Raw genomic sequence first — 15,608 nt, forward strand, 5'->3', positions numbered from 1 at the left:
ACAGATTAACCGTTAGTAGTCAACATTCCTGTCGACCAGTCACACCCGCTGTGATCCCTATACAGATTAACTGTTAGTAGTCAACATTCCCTGCCGACCAGTCACACCCGTCATAATCCCTATACAGATTAACTGTTAGTAGTCAGCATTCCCTACCGACCAGTCACACCCGCCGTAATCCCTATATAGATTAACTGTTACTAGTCAGCATTCCTGCCGACCAGTCACACCCGCCGTGATCCCTATACAGATTAACTGTTAGTAGTCAGCATCCCTTCCGACCAGTCACACCCTCCGTGATCCCTATACAGATTAACTGTTAGTAGTCAGCATTCCCTGCCGACCAGTCACACCCACCGTGATCCGTATACAGATTAACTATTAGTAGTCAGCATTCCCTGCCGACCAGTCACACCCGCCGTGATCCGTATACAGATTAACTGTTAGTAGTCAGCATTCCCTGCCGACCAGTCACACCCGTCATAATCCCTATACAGATTAACTGTTAGTAGTCAGCATTCCCTGCCGACCAGTCACACCCACCGTGATCCGTATACAGATTAACTGTTAGTAGTCAGCATTCCCTGTCGACCAGTCACACCCGTCATAATCCCTATACAGATTAACTGTTAGTAGTCAGCATTCCCTGCCGACCAGTCACACCCGCCGTGATCCCTATACAGATTAACTGTTAGTAGTCAGCATTCCCTGCCGACCAGTCACACCCGTCATAATCCCTATACAGATTAACTGTTAGTAGTCAGCATTCCCTTCCGACCAGTCACACTCGTCATAATCCCTATACAGATTAACTGTTAGTAGTCAGCATTCCCTGCCGACCAGTCACACCCGCCGTGATCCCTATACAGATTAACTGTTAGTAGTCAGCATTCCCTGCCGACCAGTCACACCCGTCATAATCCCTATACAGATTAACTGTTAGTAGTCAGCATTCCCTTCCGACCAGTCACACTCGTCATAATCCCTATACAGATTAACTGTTAGTAGTCAGCATTCCCTTCCGACCAGTCACACCCGTCATAATCCCTATACAGATTAACTGTTAGTAGTCAGCATTCCCTTCCGACCAGTCACACCCGTCATAATCCCTATACAGATTAACTGTTAGTAGTCAGCATTCCCTGCCGACCAGTCACACCCGCCGTGATCCCTATACAGATTAACTGTTAGTAGTCAGCATTCCCTTCCGACCAGTCACACCCACCGTGATCCGTATACAGATTAACTGTTAGTAGTCAGCATTCCCTTCCGACCAGTCACACCCGTCATAATCCCTATACAGATTAACTGTTAGTAGTCAGCATTCCCTGCCGACCAGTCACACCCGTCATAATTCTTATACAGATTAACTGTTAGTAGTCAGCATTCCCTGCCGACCAGTCACACCCGTCAGTGTTCGCCTATGTAGTAAGTGAGTGATGCGTGTTTGTGTAGCAGGCCTGGTCATTTTATCAATTAAGTTCAAAGACTGGTGATGAAGGGTTGTTGTTTATTCATCAACGTAAGAACTGAAACATACAAATGATGCATAATATACACACACTGTTTTGAGACAAAATAAAGTGACAAATCATCACACTTGACTAGTAAAGTTATAACCATTTAGACTAATATTGACTAGACAAAATTACATTTACATTCAATTAGTTGACATGACTTATAGAAAACTGCATAATTCCATACTAAATTCTTCAAGTACATTTACGCTTCAAATCCTGTATAAACTGGACAAAGGAAGATAACTTTTGTAAATAAATTTATAAGTAAACACTTTTTTGGCACGCTGTTTTTGGCTATATTTAGCTCTAAAACTTCATAGTTATTTCGGATTTCAAACATTTCGGTTGAGCATCACTGAAGAGACATTATTTGTCGAAATGCACATCTGGTGCATCAAAATTGGTACCGTATAAGTTTTACATTATGACCCCTGGGTCGAGGTCTCTGCTGGTGGACTGTTAGTCCCCGAGGGTCTCTACAGCCCAGTAGCTAAGTACTTCGTTACTAGCTTGAAAATACGGATGTATATTTAATTGCTGTTATAAAATTTACAAATTCATTTCAAGATTAAGGATTATCTCCCTCATGCATAACTCTTATCCTTGGACGAATTTGGCTCCACTTTTTTGGCACGCTGTTTTTGGCTATATTTAGCTCTAAAACTTCATAGTTATTTCGGATTTCAAACATTTCGGTAGAGCATCACTGAAGAGACATTATTTGTCGAAATGCGCATCTGGTGCATCAAAATTGGTACCGTATAAGTTTTACATAAGTAATCAAAATTATCTGCATAGGCTTCATGCTCAATACTTCAGTATTTGTGTACTATAATGAAAGGTGAAAATAACGAACGGTGATAATATGTTCATTAATTAGATAATAGTAAAACGTTTGCAAAATAGATGTACGAAGCTAGATAACTAAGTACAGCAAATCTCATGGACGATAAAACATACACGTCACACAGTACGCGCCATGTGTAAAACACACGATACTACAGAACATGTAGGCCTAATATCAAATCTGGAGCAAAAAATCATACATTAACAATAAACTCATATAATAAGACATCAAATTACCCTGTTCTCTCTCTGACCAAACTGCCCGGAAATTATGACTAATGTAAACACAAAATTTATATCGCACGTTGTGTGTTACGTCATATGTAAGTTAAAACATTTGCATATGCTCGACAATGCGTAACTAAACACTAATATGGAATTGATAAAAATGAACAGTTCCGGAATGTACAATTCTACAGCGTTCTAATACATTTAGTAAATGTAATTATTCTAACATTAAATAAAATGACAAAACAAAAATTTAGGCAAAACATTACTGACATTTGCAGTTTGCTGGTTAAAGGGAAAGGCAACCCTAACCACAATATTGCTTTTATGAATAACACATTACTTACTGATACCATAAATGACAGTCTTTACCAATAAAACTTCTTGCTTAACAATTAAATCAATATTAATCTATCATTTATTTTAAATTACCTGCCACCATTGGGAGAGGGCGTACATAGGCTATGCCTGTGGCCCAATCCTGTTGTGTTTCTCAATGAAATATGTTTGAAATAAAACGCTTTTTACACACATTCCCTTTGCTTTAGTGTAATGAACTGCTTGATGGGAAGGCATCAACATATTTATTCACACGTCCTACCGCTCGCACTTCTTTGATGATCATCAAATGTCATCAAAATCGGAAACAGACAGTGTGACGTCAAATTTTTTGATTTTTGTGGTTTTGAATACAAAAGAGTTCCACATCATGGCAGCCTCTATAGATGGCGGGGATTTCAATTTTTAACGTTTTCAAATTAATACTGAAGCTTATCTAAGCCGTATATCAACAGAATAGTATGACAAACCTTTATCATATAATTAATCCTATCATGTAAACATCTTTTGACTCAGAAAAAAAAATATAACGAATTTTCAGATCTGTTAAAGTATTTTGCTCCTTTCATATTTTGTTTGTATAATTAATGAACTCACTTTAAATGGGACGCTCTACATTTAAAATAATCGGGACCATTTCTGCTAGACATCAACATATTAAATATAGAATAATTGCATATAATTTCAGTTCCGCATAGTCCTTTGAATCAGTATCTTTGAAGTTCATTCTCCAGATTTAAGTCGTATAGTGTTTTAATTAGTAACATCTGCAGTGCCATTATGCCATGTCGATCCGAAATTGTCATATCTGATTATGTACGGTTTTGTTTTCTATGTATGCATTTCATTTCCGGTATCATTTGCACGAGATTGTTAACAGAATTCTATTGTCATAGACAGCGGCAACGATGTAAGTTTTATTCTTGAAAATTGTCAGACTGATATATTGTAATGTTTATTTCACTATGCAAAGGTTGCATTGTGGAGATTATCGGTAATCTGTTAAATGATGTGCATGGCATTTTCAAGTCGTTACTATTTTCTATTTCGGAATGTTTTGAATCTTTAAACTGTCTTGAATTAAAGAATTTGGAATATAGCAAATTATTTGTGTCTTTTGAACAGGACGAAATTAATTATCTACTGTTCAGTAATTGATACAATGCATAATTTGCGATGTTAGGATTTTGAATTAAATTTTGGAATGTGTTGACTGATTTGACACAATGTGTCCATGTAAATCTGTATTCGTTTATTGAAAATTTACATGAATTACATATTTCTTGGTATTTTTCTGTAGCTTTCATAGAATGTCTCACAGTGATGTGTGTCCCAGACCCTTGGCTGATTATACACAATAAATAGATTACATTTCTAACTTTGATGTTGAAGCATTTTGTTTGATGGAACCTGACACTCAATCGGTTCGAAAAATGACAAAAAAAGACAAGGTTTGTTTCATGAAGAAGTAAAAAGTTATTCAGCTAAACTAGTTTGAGTACGCAGACTCATCGATGAAAATATTCTCGTCATTGAACATACGGAAAACGAGATTACCAAGAAACTGACCAACGATCGCATTAAGAGAAACTTTGCTGAGTATTTGGCATTGCATGAAACTTTTTGGGACTATCTCAAGAGGGCCCATACAGAGGGCAGTTTGAATGAGCTACAATCTCAGACACTCATTTATGACACTGTGCAGTTCAAAGTGGAAGGAGCTCTACACTTAGAGGAAGAATCAGTGAAACTTCTTACTCAGAATTGGAGGAATTAGTGAACATAAGGAACGTTTCTTCAACACGGACGAGATCAGTGAAATCAACTCGCAAGTCTCTGAGATTACAAACAAGCATTGCAGCATCAGACCTATATTTACAGAAGAAATAAAGGTTGAAACAGGAATAAAGAAATTGGAGTATGTTGGTAAGGAAAGTGAATTTATATATCAGAGAGCGAAGGTGGAAGCAGGTATCCCCATGCAGAGGGCCAACATTGATAGCCAATTGATCCACATGAAAGCAGAAGAGGAGAGAGAAGTAGCAGAAATTAGCAGGGAAATTCTCGAGGAGGAACTTCAAGATCATAGTGTGGCTAGTGAAAGTGAAGAAAGTGACTGGACTACATCGCACACAAACCGGTATGTTGTAAATCAGAGTGTAGATGTTGAGAAAACTTAGAGGAGGCTGATAGAGAAAGACTGTTAACCAGATTTACCCTCGGTATAAACTCCATTTGTAACAACGAAATCAACATTGTCTAACATGGTCACCCCACCACCGTTTACCCCACCAGACAGTAGACTGAACCCCCTTGCTGAACACTTTGTTCCAGAGGGTTGTATGCCGCAATTGAATATGAGTGATCAGACAATGACAGTTGGACTCAATCAGCTCTTTTTGGATATGACAAAGGTTTTGAATAAGAAAAGTTTCATCTTAGAACGAATGGAATAATTTGCTGGTTACCCCGAGATCTACTTAGCATGGAAATCTACTTTCAAGGAAGTGGTGAGTGAAATTGATGCATCTCCAGTTATTGAACTTCATGATACACAACCTTAAAGGACAATCTTATGAACAAGCGAAGAGTATAAAGAACTCTAATACTAGTGATCATAGTGGTGCAATTAAAGAGACATAGGAAAGACTAGATTTATATTATGGTAGTCCGGATCATGTTGCAAAGGCTTTAAAGGGGAAGTTATGGGACATTATTGTAAAATTTGACTTTAGCAACAAGCTGGGATATTTTGTCTTTCAGACACCCTGCAAGAAGTCGATGCTGTTAAAGACAATCCAAAGTACGACAAGATTTTGAGTTCCTTTGACACATTTGATGGAGTAAACTCATCCCACTCTACTAGTGACTGTAATGCCTTCCGCACAAAGAGTATCGGTGAAAAGAGGGATATTGTGAGGAAGCATGGTCAGTGTTTAAAGTGCTGTGATAGAAAACATTTGTCAAATGACTGTCGTGTGTATGTGAAATGTAACACGTTTGGTAGCAGACATCATTACACTGATATACATGATGACGCATTAAATAAATGACTGTCGTGTGTATGTGAAATGTAACACGTTTGGTAGCAGACATCATTACACTGATATACATGATGACGCATTAAATAAATGACTGTCGTGTGTATGTGAAATGTAACACGTTTGGTAGCAGACATCATTACACTGATATACATGATGACGCATTAAATAAATGACTGTCGTGTGTATGTGAAATGTAACACGTTTGGTAGCAGACATCATTACACTGATATACATGATGACGCATTAAATAAATGACTGTCGTGTGTATGTGAAATGTAACACGTTTGGTAGCAGACATCATTACACTGATATACATGATGACGCATTAAATAAACCCTCCCAAAATAATGGCGGGAAAAACTGACAAGTGAAAAACCCACACTACCTCGACACATAGCACGGACTGAAACTGTGACACACGTTAATGCAGCTTGTACATAAATCTGCGGGGATTTTAGAGGCAAATTGTGCGCTAATATTTTCTACTCACCATTTACCACCGGATTAGTGAATACCCACCAGTTAATGTGCACGCCATACTTGAAGAACAGAGAAAGAAGTCACTAGCTAAACCTAAACCTTTTGAAATATTTGACCCCATAGTACTTGTGAATCATACAAACTATGTACTTGTTGTAAATCGTCTGTAGTGAATGACGGACGTTCTCATGGCTTTTTCATTAACTCATTGAACCATTGAACAATCAGACTACATTTAATATACCGATCTTGATTAAGTGTGACGCTATTCCTAACAATCGTCATGAAATTCCAACCTTTGATTTGGCCATTCATTATCCTCATCTTTCTAAGATAACAGATTTGATTCCACCTACAAACATATCATTACTCATTGGCAGAGATCTCTTGAGTGCATATCATGTCCTTGATCAGCTAAGAAGCAGCCAATGTCAACCATATGCTAAACATCTATCATTAGGTTTGGTAAGTACTGGAGGTACGTGTTTGGATGGAATCCACACACCTAAATCTGCTGACGTTATCAAAAGTGTTGTGTTCGATTTCTGAACAACCATCCATTGGCATTTTGATGCCATGCAACCATACGATGCAGGTTTCTGAATGTACAGTGAAACTTTTCTAAACTGGCCGGCTCTCGGGCCGATAAAAACGGCCGGTTTATGGGAATGGCCGGTTTACCGAGAATTTAGCATTTAGAGACATTTTATCTCAATGTTGTCAAAATAGGCACTGTTCACTTTGTTCTGGTGATCTATGATAAATTATCGGTATAGATCATATTAGTCCGTCTCTACCCTCGGGTAATTATAAATTCTCGCTAAAATCGTCTAATTTTAAACTGAATATCTATAACAGGATACTGGAAGAAAACACAGAAAGCTATTGATGGAAGTCCTCTTACCTATAAACACTATGTTTACATTCAACGCTTATATAATTAACAAATTTGTTTTGGCGTTTTTAAAAAGTACAGTAGTAAATATTGTAAAATTGTAATTTAGATATTTATTAGGAATTTTAAGCCTATGAAAACCAAGAAAATTAATTTACTATTCAATAATGATCATTAACAGTCATGGGTTTGTTCTTTATTCACTACCGCTTACGATAGTATGGTGCAACAATATGGCGTTTGGTACTTATTCATTCAATATGTTCCTAACTGTTGTTTACACTTCGTACAGAATTTAGAAGGATTAGCCAAGTGTTACACGTGTTTGTTAACTTTAAAAAGTGGCCGATGTCCGGTTTTCAGGGGTGGCCGGTTTTGTAAGACTTTCTTTGTAAGGAAATGTTAAGATTTCTTCCAGGACTTTGAAAATCGGCCAATATTCAGGGTTTTCTGAGGGGCCAGTTTGGAGGAGTTTCACTGTATTGAAAAACAAACAGTATTTTACAAAATTGGTACCGTATAAGTTTTACATTGAGGAGAACCAGTAGAGACAACCAACCGTCAATGTCTTTTAAAGATTGAGAAGTATTGGCTCAGATGGACAGTGATATGAAAAAAGACTCGTCGGGGCATTGCATTGTTTCCTTACCCTTTAAAAGGATACAATATATTAACCAAACAATCGACAGCAAGCAATTGACAGAAGTTTAATGAAGAACTCAACCCAGAAAACTCATTTTCTTGAATTTATGAGGAACTTGTTTGAAGCTGGTCACATTAAATTGGCACCACAACTTCCGCCAAACACAGTATGTTGGTACTGACCTCTCTTTGGTGTGTATTATCCCCAGAAGAAAGAGAAAATCCTTGGAGTTTTTTACTCGTCTGCAAAATGCGGCGGACCATCACTCAACGATGCCCTAATGAGCGGATCAGATTTAATTAAGTTAGTGGGTGCATTACCAAGATTCAGAAGAGAACTTGTAGCAGTAGTTACATACATAGAACAGATGTTTTACAGGTTCCTAGTGGATATTCAACATAGACTTCACTTGAAATTAATTTGTCATAAGGACAATTGCTTTGAACAACCTCTGGTGGACTACAAATTGAAAGTACACGTCTTCGGTAATAGTCTCTCCCCTGGCGATTTATGGACTACGTCGTGCAGCTGATGTCACAGAGCCACATTATGGTTCAGATATGAAAATCTTCGGGCATCGTAATTTACACCTATGTTCAGCGCTTATGGCCATTGAACAGGGAGGGATCTTTATCGTGCCACACCCGCTGTGACACGGGGCCTCGGTTGTCTTAGTCTCATCCGAAGGACCGCCCCATTTAGTCGACAAGCAAGGGGTACTGACGACCTATTATAACCCGGATTCCCAAAGGATTGTATGTGGATGATGCTCTTCTCATTCATCGGCAATACTTAGGCGTACTAAGAAGGCATTGATAGAACATGTCTGTTTGTGGCTAAATAAGATAGGATCCAAGTCTAGTGAAGTTTTATCTGCCTTCGATTCTCAGGACCTGGCTAAAGATTTGTAAGACACAGAACTGTGGGCAGATGATCTACCGACACATAGGAGCATAGACATCTGTGGGAACCTTAAATATGACAATTTCATGTTCAAAGTAAACCTGGAGGAGAAACCATTTACTAGACGTGGCGTCCTCTCTTCTGTCAACAGTTTGTTTGATCTACTCGGATTTGTTGCACCTGTGACAATTGCAGGAAACAGTATTCTACGTGAAGCTATGACAAGTGGATTAAACTGGGATGAACCTTTGGCACCTGATTTCTTCAACCTTGAAAGTCTTAGAAAGTTTGCAGATCCCTCGTACATCTATTTGGTGAGATGTCTGGCAGTAAGGCAAGTTTTACAGAATCACTGATATTCTCAGATGATTCAACCATGGCAATTGCAGCTGTTGCATTTCTCAAACTTATTTCAGACACAGGGAATCAGAAACTTGGTTTCGTTATTGGTAAATCTAAACTGGCAACTAAACATGGACATACTGTGCCAAGATTGGAATGAATTGTGTGGGGCCGTATTGGCAGCGAAACTGTATGAACTTATTTCCTCAGAGATTGATACTATTTTTGACTCGATTCGATGTTTTACAGACAGTAAGATATTCTTGGGCTATATTAGAAATGAAACTAAACGCATATTCACCTATGTGGCCAACCGGGTAAAACGAATTCGCAAATGAAAGGTGAAGATAGCGAACAGTGATCAATCTAATAACCCCTTTAAGCAATACAAAATAGATAACTGAGTAAACACAGACCTCGACACACCAGAGGTGGGATCAGATTCCTAGGAGGAGTAAGTATCCCCTGTCAACCGGTCACATCTGCCGTGAACCCTATATCCTGATCAAGTAAGTTATCATCAAAAATATCATTGTTAATAGATACTTCGTCAATATATTTCAAGTCAAATTGAAGCCCACAGCAAGATATATTTTCTTCTCACGTAGAAGTTTTGGAATAAATTCTGCCTTGAAGTAATGGGAAAACAGGTCAGCTAACAAAGGAAAACAATTCATGCACCTGGGGATTCCAACAGACTGATGAAAGACTTGGACACCAAAGACAACGAAGATATTGGCAATGGGGAACTCCAGCATATTTTTTTAAATTTCAACTTCAGAGTACTTCTGCGTTTAACAAAGTAATGTTTTGGTTACTAAATGGGAAAGTTTGTGTTTTCTATTTTTGTTGAAGAAGCAACTGTCTATGATGTTAAAAACTTTGATTCATCGTGAGGAATTGTCGTGTAAAGTGTTGAAAAGTCATACATTTTGATGTTGTTGATTTGAGAAAAGTTTTGCGAATTCAGGTTTGCTAAATGTTCTTAAGAATTTTGATTTACACCACTTCTGGCACATGTAGTCATACAGTACGTTTGAAGTTTCTCCTTCACAGATGTTAATATTTTTGTAAGGGGGCAAAGTCATGGATATACGATTGATGAAGTTTGTTTCGAATAAACAATTACTGGACGATAGCTTGAAGATTTTAAGGACTTTGACACCTGAATACATTCACAGTTTATACTCTTTTAAAATATTCATATCTCTTCATGTTTTGTTCTCTCTTTATTTTTAGCGTATGATACATATGGCGATTCAATATTTCCCAGTGACCTCGAAATAAAAAAAAATCACAGAGTCGTCCACTTCTGCTTCATGAAAGGTGAAGATAACGAACAGTGATCAATCTCATAGCTTCTACAAGCAATACAAAATAGATAGTGGGGCAAACACGGACCACTGGACATACCAGAGGTGGGATCAGGTGCCTAGGAGGAGTAAGCATCCCCTGTCGACCGGTAACACCCGCCGTGAGCCCTATATCCTGATCAAGTAAACGGAGTTATCCACATTCATACTTAGATACTTTGTTGAAGCTAGATATTAAAGGCAAACTAACAACTATATAACAGACAGGATGATTTTAACTTCTCCATTGTCAACTTCTCATATTTACGTAGCAATATTACATTATCCTGCATATGGTGTTTACATTTCTAAACAATTGCAATTGATCATTTCTACAAATAGCAGAAAAAATCCTAATCAGGGGTACAGACATTATAAGAGAAACAAAATAGGGAACATGAAAAACACAGCACCTAAACCTCTATTGAATACATGGCTATATGACTGGTTGAGTTTTGATTCGACATTTACCGGATTGATATTTCGAAGCTCGCATGTAACGATAACGAAAGTTTTCTATGTAGTATTGTGAATTTTCCTTTCTTTTGTTTCTTGTTTTAAGGACTTTGACACCTGAATTCATTTGATAGTAATAAATATAATTCATATAGCGACTTATATCAAACGGATTACTCTACACAAGGGTAGCGGTGAGGAATGCAACAATAAGATAAAACAATTAAATGAAAATAAAAGACAGTATGACATAAAATCTTACATCTATAAAATTATCAAAATAAAACATTATTAACATTAACAGTTACAGTTTTTGTTCTTGAACACAATGCTAAGTATACATTGATGATGTTTTAAAACGTCCATATTTCTTCTGCTCTTGTTTTATTTTTAGTTTAGGATGCGTATGTTAACAGCGTGAGAAAGTTACTTGTCTGCACCCGTCTCCACTTACATCTGTCTCCGACATGCCACTTTCGTTAACTTCTGTATTCTTACACAATGCGTTCGAATAAATGTCTCTCAAGAACTTGTTTGCATTCAACATTTGCACACGGTTATGAGAAAACAAAAACATGATTCTGTTCGCTTTCTTTATTTGGCTCCACTTGTCCATTTCGTGGATATATCGTTTTTATTTCTCCGTCTGTCCGCAAAGTCTTTAACCTTGACCAAAAGAATTGCATAGATAAGTGGGAGTGCTGGATTTCAGTACCTGCAAAAGAGAATATATAAGGTGCACAATCAAACTCACCAAATTCTTGTAGAGAAAAGGGTGGGTGTCTAATTCTAACAAATTGCCATCATCATTCTACGGACGAAAATATCGCACGGTAATTGCTCTAATACAATACAAAACTCGCACGACTCGTAACAAAGTAAAGTATTGCAACCAGATCCTTTTAGAGAAATGGGTAAGTGTTTAGTTCTACCAAATTTTCATCGCTATACTAGGGGATAAATCGCACGATAATTGCCCCAATACAATACAAGTCTGTGACGAGTCTTAGCTAAGTAAAGTACAGCAACGGCAATTTTACTATGGAGTATTTGATCCTGATGACTTTTCTATAGAACTAAAAATTCCAATGAAAATTGTTGATTGATTTATTATAGTTTTACTCCGTATTGGGCAAGACTTCAGTCATTATACAGCATTTGAATTTTCATAGTACATCTTAAATGGGAAAAAACATATTGAAGGATGAGGGAGGTTTTAAATCATTCAAATTTAAACAAAAAATGGAAAATGGAACTGGATCGAACACATTATCTTATATTTTTGGTATATTTCAACTGTGTTCCGTTTCAACTGAAATATATTTTAGTGTAAGACATTCATTTTGCATTTTAGGGACATTATTCTCTGTATGTGTACTTCACGAACAATTCACAAATACATACCATTTTATACATAGATTAAACATAGCACAATAACAATCACACTGCAGTCCAGAAAGATAGCATCATTCCACATACCATCTTAGCGCGCCTGGGGAGAACAATTACTGTTAATTTAAACATCACCATTGCAACAGAGGCATCAATTCTTTCTTCTGATCATATCATGGTATTTAAACTTTATCTAAAAACTTTAATACACAATAGCTTTAATTTGGTAGAAGTAATGAGGAACTTAAAAACAAACCTGATTTGTCACTCTATAATAATTACATGGACCAGTTTTTGACTTGATCCTTTTCATTGCGAGATATTCATTGACTTCTTTTCTGAAGATTTAAATCATTATTGAGAAACCTCTGAAAACGATAGGTTCATTGAAAGAAATGTGAATCTCAAAAGAGTGATTTGTGACTGTTTATTGAATAGAAATCAACAGAAGAAAAAGTGTTGCTTCATTTAAATTATTTTAAAGGGTAATCATTATTTGATGATATCAGAATAAGAAATGTAGTTTTCATACAACGACAGCGAAACGTTAAGGAACTGGAGCAAGGTGTGTCACTAATTAAGGTAAGTTATTGTTCAAACTTCACCATTCATATGTATAATGCAAAACTTATACGGTACCAATTTTGATGCACCAGATGCGCATTTCGACAAATAATGTCTCTTCAGTGATGCTCAACCGAAATGTTTGAAATCCGAAATAACAATGGAAATTTAGAGCTATTATATGAAAAAACAGTGTGCCAAAAAGTGGAGTCAAATTCGTCTAAGGATGAGAGCTATGGGTGAGGGAGATCATCCTTGATTTTGAAATGAATTTCTAAATTTTATAACAGCAATTACATATACATCCGTGTTTTCAAGCTATGAAGTTTTAGATCTAAATATAGCCAAAAACAGCGTGCCGAAAAAGTGGAGCCAAATTCGTCCAAGGATAAGAGCTATGCATGAGGGAGATAATCCTTAATTTTGAAATGAATTTCTATATTTTATCATACAATTACTAACACGTTGAGGTCAATACAATGTGTTAGATACTTAAACAATAGAGACAATTCAGCCATTTACTGTGTAAATATAAAACCGCGTTCCATTGCTTATAACAATGAATTATGAAATGGTGTTTCGATACCTCATAATAGTCAAGTATAATACTGTGTTTCGACTGCTTATAATATACAAGCATAATTAGGCGTCCCAATATCATATGATGTCTAAGTATTAAACATAATTCCGATTGCGTATAATACACAGATATAAAACGGTGTTCCGACCCATGTCGATTGATTCTAATTTTCAGATATATTCACCGTAGACATAGGAGAAACGACGAAGTCATTAACAAAATCTAGAATTTCTTTAGAATTTTAAAGAGTAATAAAAAGGTGGTATTGCACCGATATTTATTCTCTTTATATTACTATAGATAAAAATAATTAAAAATCGTTTTTTTTAAATTGATACCAAATAACGCACTTGGAAATGCTTTACGTTACTTGTCTCGTCTGTCGACCTCTGAAAAAAAACAGAGCTCTAAATGACAATTTCTATGTTTAACTATCAAACAAGACTACCCTGAAATAGAAGTGTCTTTCATGTGTGTAAACAGCCTGAGATGCACCTTATGAAGTAGTCCCAGATTTGTAAACATTTCGTTTGTAAAAAAAAAATTCAGAATATTACCTAATCAGATGCACAACAATTAAAAAGAGAATAAGGAGAATGAGAAAACAGCGCATAAAAATCTTTCAAATATATGGATATACGATTGATTGAGTTTATCTTGATAGGACATTTACCTGATTAATAGTTGAAACTTGCATGTATTGATGACGACAGTATTTTCCGTAGTAGTTAAGTTTCTTTCCTTTGTTTTCTTCTGTGTCCTTGTTTTGAGAACTTTGACACTTGAATTCATTTACTGTTGATAATCTGTTGAAATGTCCATCTCTCTTCATATCTATCCTCTCTTTTTTATTTTTAGTGTAGGGTGCATATTTTCAACAGTGATATGTATATTTTTTTTATTTACAGTTCATGTTTTTATTTGGCTTTATGTCCAGTGATCAGGGATTAGGGTCCATTTCGTGGACATGTAATGTTTTATTTGGCTGTCTGTGTCTTTGCTAAATCTCTAACCTTGATCATAACACTACAATAGATGAAGGAGAATGTTGTAAGACGGAACCAGCGAAAAAGAGGACACACGATTCACAACCTTTCTATACAACTAAAAACCACAGTGAAAAGTATTGGAATGTTATTGATTTTTTTCTTTGAATTCTCATAGGGTCTTTAAAATGAGATAAAATAGATTGAAGAGTGAAGGAGCTTTTTAAACATTATAATGAAGTGAAAATGAAAATAATGAACGGAACACGCTACCTTATATCGTAGTCTATGTACTGTTGTGTTTATTTCAAATGAAATATATTTCAATGCAAGATCTTTAATTTGTATTGTAGGGGCATTATTCCTTGTATGTGTACTTCATGGACAATTCCCAAATGCATAGGCTAAACATAGCACAATAGGAATAACAATACAGCCTCAGACAGATAGCATCATTCAAAACATCATCTTAACGCCGCTGAGGAGAATCAATAATTGTTAATGTAAACATCTCCATTGTACAACGAGCATCAGTTCTTTCTCAGATGGTATCATGGTGTTAACACTTTATTTTAAAACTTAGATAGAAAGTCGCACGATAATTGCTCTAATACAATACCAACTCTGACGATTCTTAACAAATAAAATACTGCAACGGCAATATTTGAATTGTCATAGGACATCTTAAATGAGACAAAACATATTAAGGAGTGAGATCGCATTTCTAACTATTCAAGTAAAGTAAAAATGAAAAAAAAAGAAGAAGAAATAAATGAACACGCTATGTTATATCACAATCTACCTTCTGTTGTGTATATTTCAAACGAAATATGTTTTAGTGGAAGATACTCATTTTGCATTGTAGGGGTGTTATTTTTTTGCATATGTAATTCACGGTCGGTTCCTAAATAGACAGACTAAATCTAGCACAATAACAATCATACTACAGCCCATAAAGATAGCATCATTCCACATACCATCTTAGCGCGCCTGGGGAGAATCATTACTGTCAACATATTCAATGTAAGGCATGCATCG

The 15,608-nt window shown here is 36.3% G+C and overlaps 1 protein-coding gene across 1 annotated transcript in view; it reads left to right on the forward strand.

The window, feature by feature from the left end:
• Nucleotides 1-12,796: 12,796 nt before the first annotated feature.
• Nucleotides 12,797-15,608, forward strand: part of LOC125667154 (uncharacterized) — a 48,627-nt gene continuing 45,815 nt past the window's right edge. The window contains exon 1 of the mRNA XM_056147872.1: nt 12,797-13,022. The gene's annotated coding sequence lies outside the window, so the exon portion shown is untranslated. The remainder of the gene's footprint in view (nt 13,023-15,608) is intronic.

The sequence above is a fragment of the Ostrea edulis genome, chromosome 8 (genome assembly GCF_947568905.1).
Source record: "Ostrea edulis chromosome 8, xbOstEdul1.1, whole genome shotgun sequence".
Taxonomy (NCBI): domain Eukaryota; kingdom Metazoa; phylum Mollusca; class Bivalvia; order Ostreida; family Ostreidae; genus Ostrea; species Ostrea edulis.